The sequence below is a fragment of the Nicotiana tabacum genome, chromosome 7 (assembly GCF_000715075.1).
Source record: "Nicotiana tabacum cultivar K326 chromosome 7, ASM71507v2, whole genome shotgun sequence".
Classification (NCBI taxonomy): Eukaryota; Viridiplantae; Streptophyta; class Magnoliopsida; order Solanales; family Solanaceae; genus Nicotiana; species Nicotiana tabacum.
In genome coordinates this window covers 96,140,695-96,151,782 of record NC_134086.1, presented here as the reverse complement: position 1 = coordinate 96,151,782, position 11,088 = coordinate 96,140,695, and the positions used below count along the sequence as shown (strand labels likewise).

The following is an 11,088-nucleotide window of genomic DNA, read 5'->3' as shown; positions in this document are numbered from 1 at the left end:
CAGCCAGTATTAGGGTTTTAAACCCTAAACTGAGCTTTTCCATGCAATCAGTATTAGGGTTTTAAACCCTAAACTGAATTTTCCTTTTAGTCAGCATTAGAGTTTTAAAACCTAAACTGAACTTTTCCTTTCAATCAGCGTTAGGGTTTTAAACCCTACACTGAATTTTCCTTTTATTCAGCATTAGGGTTTTAAACCCTAAACTGAACTTTTTCCTTTCAGCCAGCATTAGGGTTTTAAACCCTAAACTGAGCTTTTCCATGCTATCACCATTAGGGTTTTAAACCCTAAACTGATTTTTTCCTTTGTTCGGCGTTAGGGTTTTAAACCCTAAACTGAACCTCTCCCCAGCTAGTCGGTATTAGGGCTCCAACCCTGAACTGAGCAGGCATATCCTCTTTCATCAATTTTATGAACTTCCTGGCGAATAATTAACGAAATTTTCCTAGTGAAACTGGGGCAGAAAATTTCGTTCGTTTGTTTTCTCCCGCAAGTCTAACCTCGAGCCACATGGATCGAAATGACCCACGAGATGAGTCCCAGTTCGGAATCAACGAATAAAAGGAAGAAAAAGAGAGAAGATGTCTCGAGATATCGGAGTAAACGGAAGGCAGATTGACTCCAACATTTGTTTAAGGTCCTGAACCCTGTCAATCGCGTCTCACTCAGTATCCCAGAGATTAAACAAGTCGCCGCAACTCGCAAGCATCAAGATTCAGATCGGAGTCTACAAGCAGAATCAGCTAAGACCCAAGATCAAGTCGTAAAAGAATCATAGATAGGAATCTTGTAACTAGCAGTTGACATGCATATAAGTAGTTAGTTCAGTTTCCAATTTTCGTTTGGTTGTAATAAGGCGGTCAGTGACGCAGCAGTGACAACAGCAACAGCAGTAGCAGCAAGCATTGCAATCCCATGGTAGTCCCAGCTACCAAAACTTCTCGAACTACATTGACCTGATTCCTGTTTAGCCCAGGATATGTAGAAAATCTGTGAAGCAAGATTCGGTCCGATCTTTCAAAAACATGCTTCATACGGAGTGGTCCATAGGCAAAAATCGCTCATACACGCTCACTTTATCTTTGCACGAAAACTCTTCGTGTTTCCGAACAAAGAGGGGCAGCTGTGAGCACGTGATTTTTGCTTCACGGGACAATCGCTCCAAAAGAAATAAAAAATAACGACAATTGATCCTGTTGTACAATTTTTGGATTTTTTTTATAGCACTTCGTTAATTATTTATGACTTTAGCCCATTTTTACTTTATTAAAAAAAATGTACGTGTCATGCATAATCTGAACCGTAACATGGTTGTTAAATAGAAAGGCATAAACAGGCATCTTTGTCCGTGATTTTATTTTGTTTGATTTTACCTGTTTTGAAATATTTTTAGTGTGTGTGCAAATAATTGTATTGAGTGTGTATTTAATTTTAATTTGATTTTTTGCTTAGTTTTGTTTTTAAAATAAATAAGAAAAATAAATAAAAATAATAAAAAAAAAGAAAAGAAAAAATCCCTTCTTCTTCCGGATTGGGCCAATTTATTAAAATTGGCCCAAACAAACAACGCCCAAACCAGGCCTGCCCGGTCCAGTCCAACCTGATACCCAGGGTGTCCAAACGACGCCGTTTTAATCCAGCCTGATCTGGGCCGTTGATCTCAGATTGATCAACGGCCAAGATCACCTCCCCCATAACCCACTAATGCCCCGACCCGTTTCCACCCGGACCAACCCAAACCCCTTCAGGTTGAAACGACACCGTTCCCTATCAGCATAAAAATCCTGGCCCTTCATCGCATCTCATCCAACGGCCAAGAATCGACCCCACACTAACTATATAAGCCTAGGCCTTTACCCTGCCCCCTATCCTAACCCCCAGGCCTTAGTCGTCCCCTCCACAGACCTCAGTCCCCCAAACCCTAGCCGCCCCTGTATACTTTCACCATGAAAGCCGGCGGCATGGACGCCGGTGACCTTCCCCTTAACACCCTAGAATCCTCTTGCCATCCTGAACATGGATCTGTTAACCATGTAGTTCGAATCCCTTCTCACCTTCTCGAATCTTCATTTGAAGATTCGAGTCAAAACTCGATCTACACAGTTTAACCCCAGTTTCACACCAGACACTCCCCAGACCCCCTCGTGACCAAACCATACTTGGTTTGGTCCGAATCTGACCAGGGAAGCATGAATCCCGGATCTAGTTTTCGAACCTTAGGGTTCCTCGTCACTGGTCCGTGTCTTGTTCGAGCCAAAGAAATTAAGGCCTAATGGACCTTAATCGAGGTGTTTCTCATCTGAGAAACACTTCGATTAAAGTCCGTTCAGCCTTAAGAAAGGTCTGTCCAAATCCGAGTTCAAACTTTTGATTTTTCGAAGTTTTAAGGTGAGTTTGCTTTCTTTCCTTTACTTGTTTTAGTCTGTGTGATTTGTTTTAAAAGTCTGTTCATGTTTGTTTTAATTTTATCAACTTTTGTTTGTCCACTTTACCTGAACCTCTGTGTTTGTCTGAATCCCCCTCCTATTCTGATAAGGCATATGTATTTGTTGTGCAATTAGTTTGAATTCCAAATTTGTACTGATTAACTGATTCCTCGAAGTACAATTCTGTTTAATCAGTATAAGTCGAGTCATGTGTCCTATACTTTTGAATGTCTGATTTTTTGGCTACGATTGTATGTGTTAATGCTAATATAGTCGAGTCGACATATGTCGTCAATTAGTTTCAACTGTCTGAACGAAATAAATCGATTTGCTTCTGTTGAACATTGCCTGAATCAATTAAGAACTAAGTTCATTTACTTATAATTGTTAATGTGATTTCAGAACCTAATGTTTAGTCTATAATGGTAATCCGAACTGGAGGGCATGTGCACAACATGGGCATAAAGGCCCTTTTGAATTAAATAGTTTGATAGCATGTGCTGTCAGACTACATCCTGCTGCCCATGCTTGCTTTTAGTTAATAAAATGGGAAAGATAAGTCTGCCAGGGAATGTTGATGGGTTTTAATACTTAATTAGCTAAAGTGGAACTGAAAAATGGAAGGCACATGGGAGGGGTATGTTGATATATCCTAAACAGGCTGTTGAAAGGGGTGAGGTGAAGGCTTATAAAAGAGGGAGGGCATCTGATAGAAAGAGAAGACTAAGAAGAAGAGGGGAGGGAGGCACACTGTGAGGAGTTTTTGAAAGAGAGAGTTTGAAATACATACAAGGAGATACAAGACATAGAGAGACATACAGACATAGAGGGATACACAGACTGTGAGGATACAGAAATAGAAAGAGAACAAGAAAGAGATAAAAACAGATTAGGAAATCAGAAACTTGGGCCTGGTTTTGTCTGAAGTTTATCTGTTGTCAATGTGTTAGGCAGTGTTGCTTCTTCTGAGTTTCAATCGAGATTATTGTTAGTGTTTGTTGCATTTGGTATATCTCAGAATTAGATCATCTGGAGTTTTGTTTCCATCACACTGTGTGCTGCTTCATTTGGCTGCTTTCTCTTCAACTATAACTCTACTTCTTGCAATAGAATCTGTTCTGCTGTGTTGTTTCGATTGCTGCTGTTATTGCTGCTGCACCTGTTGCCATTGTTACTCTGCTGATTTCCCCCTTCTTCAAATTGTCAAATATTTCCAGGTACAAAACTCCTGAAACCATGTGTTGTTGAAAGTTCGAAGTTGAAGCAGAAATAAAGAAATGAACATCTGTTTATGTTATAATACTGGTGTTCAAAATAGGTTGAATGCTAGTTTAGCTTGTATTTGTTTAACTGCAAACTGCAAACATTCTGTATAAACTAACATACATTCTGTTTGAGATGAACTATTAGATAGCATTGTTTGATAGTAATGACAGTATGACATAGACAGTATGTTTGATTTAGTATACATTCAGTTCAGTATAACATTCTGTTTGATTTAGTTATGACAGTATAACATAGAGTCATGGCAAGCACTTGTATGTATTTTGCCCTGACCACTGAATTGACAAATCTGTGGTACTAGGTCTGGGATAAATGTATCCCAAACAAACTCTCATGCAGTCACATTAAGAGTCTGGCTATGAATGCCAGCTCTCCTGTCAGATTATTTGTTCCGACATAGGTTCGATATCGGGTCTCGGTATAGACTCCTTGTTTCGAAATGATGCGATGACTGTTGAGGAAAACTAATAGTCGTTTTGAATTCAATTAGTAGTAATTTTCCTAATAAACAACCAATTTCGTTTATCAAGTTCAAATAGGTTAGAGTTTAAAAATAAAACTTGGAGGTCGTTAAATATAACTCAGTATATGTTGTTAGTTTGCTTGCAATCTCACTTAGCAAATTAATAAGCGTATTCACTCGATGAAGACAAAGCATGAGGTAACTCTCACCTCATAATCAATCAATCAGGTAATCAAACAAATTTAGGTTCGGCAAACATAATAAAGATTCAGTCTGTATTTGTTCAAACAAGTAAGTTCGGTATCATCTTTCTTTTTTTTTAGAGACAAACGTAGTAGAAATGTAGTCACTGTAGGATACCCTTCTAAAATAATGAGACAAGCCTCGCCAAATAAAAATGCAAATTGCGGGGCCCTCAATAAATAACCATAATAAATATTTAGAATTCAGGCTAGGCCGTTTAGTGAATCTCACGGCCTTCCACCAAATAATAACGCGCTAGACTCTTCAGGCACGGTTTAAGTAAATTATATTCTTAAATTTCGGGTGCACATTGATGTGACCCAAATCCAAATCTCAACGGAGTCAAAATGTGTTAACAACTACGGGTGCATTGATTGTGACGTGGTTTGAGATGCATTTTCGCGACGTTGCAATTCTATAAAAATAAATGGTAATAATAAAAGCGGTTTAAATCTAATAAGAAGCACATAAGTCACAACATGTATTTAAATCAGATATTTAGCCATTATAACAATTTAAGCGACCGTGCTAGAACCACGGGATTCGAGGATGCCTAACACATTCCCTCGGGTCAACAGAATTCCTTACTTAGAATTTCTGGTTCGCAGACTTCATTTGGAAAAGTCGAAAATTTTCCTCGATTTGGGATTCAAGATAAACCGGTGACTTGGGACACCAAAAGCCAAACCTTTCCCAAGTGGCGACTCTGAATTAAATAAATAATCCCATTTCGAATATTGTCACTTAAATTGGAAAAACTCCACCCGCGCATTTAACCCTTCGGAGCCGGGCGCGCAAAAAGGAGGTGTGACAATGATTACAGTGCAGTAAAGAATTCCTTATTGTAATTATGCGATTAGTGGAGGAAATAATAAAGAAGAAACTCTTTGGGGCTATTGGTATTTTGCCTTAAGTCAACAATATGCTAATGACCAGCAGAGTATCTTTCATTGTTGCTAAATCTGATTTACAGAAACCAAATGAAAGAAACTTAAGAAAAGTTAATTATGTAAGACACTTAACAGTGCCTTTGCCTTATCAAAAACACTAAGAAGACATATTCAACAAATCAAATTGCAACATTATAGAAGTGGACATACCAGTAGTTGTGAGTTGTGACTTCTTGTTGCTTATGAGATCGGACTTCCGAGGGAAATTAATAATTTTAGATGTTAGGGTTTCTAAAGTCTAATAGAGTAATAATGATTATTAGAAGTGGAAGTGTGGAAGGAATTTTTATTATATATATATATATATATATATGCTTAACGGATTAACAGATTATTCATTAAAAAAATTGAATAATCTGCCTCCAAACCGATAATCTGTTAATAAAATAATTTTAATCCGTTCCTCATCTATTAAATCGTTAACCTGATACCAATAAGTCATTAAGTCACTTTTACGGTTAGGTTTTCGATTTTGAACACCCCAACTTCCACTAGACAATAAGGCAACGTTAGCCGGACAAATATACTTTATTGTCATTCAAACGTAGTTGATATTACGGTTCAAACCAACTTAAAAGCTTAGATCTAGTATAGGGAACTGTGAATAATCAAATAGTATCAACTTTGTATTTTTATAGTGCTACGAAAAAAGTATGCACTTACCAATGTACATGGACCTACTCAGTTGCTCTTCGCTGATATTTTACGCTAAAAGTTTATCCTCGTTTTTATTAGTAGTATATTTTACACTTTATTTACTTTATTATTCAAATTATCAATCTAACTTATTTTGATCGGTAGCTTATACTGTATTTATTTCTAAAATTATACGATAGTATTTATACACATTTAGCGTATTAAGGTAAACTCAAAATCAATATGTTCATACCCTTTAATCTTTATATTGCTCTATAAATATCAGTGATAGCTCGTGCACGGGGTTGTTAATTAGCTCTTCAGCTTTTAAAAGAAAGAAAGAGAGAAATGGCAAGACTAAGCAGAGGGCTGTTAATGCTCATTGTAATAGTGGCTGCAATTCAGATTTGCGCAGCAGAGGCCATCACCGCCACCGTCTCATGGGGGGATCCTTGCAGCGCCAAAGCTAAGACACAAATAGAAAAATGCTTGAAGGAAGAGACTGCTGACATTGACAAGTGCTGCCGTATATTACGCACCGCCATTCAAGATAGCTGCCCTTGTTGGGTTCACGCTGTCGCCACAGACAAACCACTTGCCATTGCCTACTTTGAGTATTGCCAGATTTATCATCCACCATGCTAAAATTCTCAGGTAATTAAGCTGTCCTAATTAATTACCCTCCTCTTTTTCTTATCATTATCCATATTCTCTTAGTAAAAGCCAATCTCAAATATCTTTATGTTTTTCACTTGGATATCTATGATAGTAATACCTAGGAGTAGCACACGGATGGGTCGGGTCAGAACAGGTAATGCAAAAACGGAAAAATTATTCAGATCCGAATCATATTTAATACGGATAGAAAATAGGTTAAGGAATTCTTAGTCTCCCAAACAGCCAAACTTGAAAAATCCCTAATTTGAGTTTTTATAAATGTAAAAGTTAAACACATTAGTTATTATTTGTTAAGTGGATACTATAATTCTTTTTTATATTTTATTCATTTTTAAAAAGTTCATTATCCAATCTATTTTTCTAGTGGATAATTATTTTTTTTATTCATTTTGCCACCACTAGTAATAACGCTGTGCGTGGTTGGTTTCAGGCGATATGACAATATATGAGACGAAGGAAGACAATGGGATAGTACCAGTTCCTTTTTTCCAAGCTATGTCTTCTTCGATGTTAGATCTTAGTTTTCTATTATGTTAGTTGTACCTTTGTGCTCTCATGGTACAACGTAACGGCGTTGCTTCTTTTTCCGTTTCCTTGTACAAGAGCTGCTGAAATTTCAATTCATTACGTTAAGGACCGTTCTTGTTAAACATGCGGTGATAATGAGAGTTTAACGTCCACGATAACGTATTACTAGTTGATTTGTACTATGGAATTAAGTTGATATGCAGTAGTGGGTAACTCTTCATATATAATGAATTTGCTGTAATACCTTAAAAGGTCGAATAATAAATAATTTGTTATAACAAATTAAAGCACATAGTAACGTATAAGCTCTTTATAAGCCAATCTCACTTGAAAATTTCTTGACCCAAGTGACATTTAATATTGGTCGAGAATTATTGATTGGAACTATTTCAGCTTCAGTAATGCCTGGATTCATCGATATATCCCTGTTTGGCACCAGCTCTTCTCCTTCTGGTACTGCGTTCTTCATCAAGTGCATGCACATGCAATTTTGTTTTGTTTTGATGATTTAACAAACTTCATAAGAAAACCAGGTAGAAAACCTGATACAATTGGTTCCTCCGTGTTCAGAGTAACAAGTCAAATATCTGGTACAAGTCTGAATGAAATCAGATCAGGGAACATCATAGAGAACAAATAGATATTAGTTCCTCCGATCACAGTACAAGTCAACTCTTACAGTTGTTAAAGCTGTTGCAATGCACACGCAACAGTACAGCAGCACTGTTGAAGTATGTTGTGTACCAGACATTCCCTTGCATCATCTTTGATGACCTCACTTACATATTACCAACATTAGGCAAGGGATTACACACACTTGCAAAACCTAAATATCATTTACTCTCAAGTGTGCAGTCGCCTTCATTCTCCCAAAGGCATTTAAGAACAAAACAACAACATAACAAAGGACCAGATCCCAACATTGATTAAATCGTGTGTCTTTAGTATTGTTGTATCTTTGTTCATGTTATTTACTTGTAATTCCTGCTCAACTTTTTAGAAGCATCTCGTAGGACATCTTGTAAACCATAAACTGTGTGGTTGTTTTGACTAGATTTAGTCAAGTGATTAGCTTTGTAATAGACTTATTACAAAGAGGCTTGCAATATAGTTATTATGAGTAGGTGAGGGATTAAGAGTTTAATTCCTAGATTGCAATAGGTTGTAATCTAAAGTTTGCTCAGTTAGTGAAGTTGAAATCCTACCAGTGTAGGTCGTGACTTTTAATCTTGTGAGTTGAGAATTTTTCACGTAAATATCGTTATGTTATTTACTTACTGCTGTGTTCTGTGGGAACTAATAGAGAACCAGGTTTTCTATACAGTGTGGTGGACCCTTAGTTTACATCAATTGGTATCAGAGCAGGTTCTTTTTATAAGGTTAACACTTAGAAAGAATCTACATGGCTGCTCCACCAAATTTTGAAGAAGGACAATCAACCTACATACCACAAAGATTCAATGCACAATACTATGGTTGGTGGAAGACAAGAATCCATGATTTTAGCATGGTACAAGATTCAAAGCTTTGGGATGTTATCTGTGATGGACTATTTGTCCCCATGAAGACCATTAGCGAGGTAACAGTTCCAAAGACAAGGAAGGAATATAATGATGTTGATCATAAGGCCATTGAGAAAAATTTAAAGGCAAAGAAGATCCTCGTTTGTGGCATTGAACCGGACGAGTACAGCCGCATCTCAGCTTGTCAATCTGCCAAGGATATCTGGAAGTCTCTCCAAACTGCACATGTGGGAGCTACTCAAATCAAACAATCAAAAATAGACATTCTTACTAACGAGCATGAACTCTTCAAGATGAAGGAGGATGAGTCCATTCAGGACATGCATACTCGCTTTACCTCCATTATCAATGAGCTTCACTCCCTTGAAGAAATTATCCCAAGGAACAAATTGGTCAGAAAAATACTGAGTGTGTTATTTGGTTCCTGAGAGAGCAAAGTCAATGCTATCATGGAAGCCAAAGATCTGTAGTAGCTTACGATTGACCTACTCATTTGTAATCTGAAAACCTATGAAATGAAAAATAAGAAAGATCTTGAAAGAAGAGACCCAAAAAGGAGAAGAACCTGGTTCTTAAGGCAGACAACAGTGACTCAAGTGGTGATGACGCTGACATGGCCTATCTTACACGAAGATTTCAGATAATGGTTCGTAGAAATGGAGAAATTCCTAAGAAAGGCAGCTCTAGTAGAAACACAAAAGATTATGATTGTTGTCACAAGTGCGGGAAGCCAGGACATTTCATTAACGATTGCCTTCTCCACAACTAGGATCATTACTAATACAATGTGGACAAGACGGCTAAGAAGAATCCAGTCCCTGACATGAAGTTCAAGAGAAAAGATGCCGCTGATAATGTTGTGAATCAAGCTCTTGATGTCTGGGGAGATTCTTCTTGTGAATCTAACAGTGATGATGACAACGAGACACCTCCATGATGACCGTTAAAAGCGAAGCTGCAAAATATGTTTCCATATTTTCCCTGATGAGAAAATCTGATGAGGATGAAGATGATGATGACAATAAGGTAAACTTCTTGACGTTCAAAGGAATATTAAGTCTTACTCTCAAAAGAAGCTGATATCTTTAGCTAATGTCTTAATTGATGCTTACCACAATCTCAGAAATGATAAAAATATTTTAACTGAGGAAATCAGAGAGATAGAAAATCAGAGATGATTTATTGGTTGTAGTTGTTGATCTGAATGAAACAGTAGAGGAATTAAAGAAAGAAAATATCCTCCTCAAAAATTCAATGGAAAATTGAATGAACTTCTCTAAAGGAAAGGAAATGGCAAGTGATGCACACCTTAAGCTTGAAAATGAACTCAAAAAGGAAAAATTGAGTCTTGTTGCTGAACTTGAAAGAAATAGACAACTTCAAAAAGATTTAAGCAGGATTAAAAATGATCTAGATAAATCTCTAAAGTGGACCTGGTCCTTTGATACAATCGCTTCCATGTATAAAAGTAATAGAGGGAACAAGTAGGGAATCATGTTCCACAAAGAAAAGGCTCTCAATAACCCACTTTGGTAAGATTGGTCATTACAAAGACTCATGCAAAGCAAAGTTTCAATTCCACCAGAAAAATAAAGTTTTTGTTGAAAAAGTATCTACTTCTAAGGAACTTGATTCTCTTAAAAAGAAATGTGTGATTCCTGCATGGACAAAAAGATGTCTGATTCACCCCTTTCCTCATTATAAGGGACACAAACTTGTTTGGGTTCCTAAATCTAATCTATGACTCTCTTGTGCAGGTAGTAGTGAAAGGAAACAGTCAAAAATGATACATAGATAGTGACTGCTCTAAACACATGACTGGAAGAATTGACGATTTTCCTCCACTCAAGGCTCTGCAAGGTGGGAGTGTGTCTTTTGAATATGACAAAAAAGGGATACATTCTGGAAGTTGGAAAGATTGGAAAAACACTCACTCACTCACTCAATTAAAAATGTGTATTATGTGAATTACCTTGAAATATAGCCTGCTGAGCATCTCTCAAATCTGCAACAAAGGAAACAAAATGGAGTTCTTGTCAACGTCTTACACTGTCACCAAACTTATACTGGTGAAGTGGTTCTGATCGCAAAAAGGTTTAAAAATATTTATGTTGCAGACTTTGACTCTCTGAATGGTGGTGATCTTACATGCCTGAGTGCCACCGATGATGATGTTGAACTATCGCACATAAGATTGGGACGTGCAAGCTTTTCTCTATTGAACAAGCTAATCAAGAAGGACCTGGTTCGTGGGTTGCCGAAGCCAATGTTCAAAGATCACAAAGTGTGTGATGTATGTGTGAAAGGGAGGCAAATCAGGTCCTCATTCAAGCCAAATAAGGAAGTGAGCACCTCAA

The 11,088-nt window shown here is 37.3% G+C and overlaps 1 long non-coding RNA gene across 1 annotated transcript; it reads left to right on the top strand.

Moving 5' to 3' along the window:
• Positions 1-6,309: 6,309 nt before the first annotated feature.
• Positions 6,310-7,490, top strand: LOC107814082 (uncharacterized). Its single transcript, XR_001654484.2, has 2 exons — positions 6,310-6,656; positions 7,111-7,490. It is a non-coding gene; the product is annotated as an uncharacterized LOC107814082 (long non-coding RNA).
• The last annotated feature ends 3,598 nt before the right edge of the window (positions 7,491-11,088 follow it).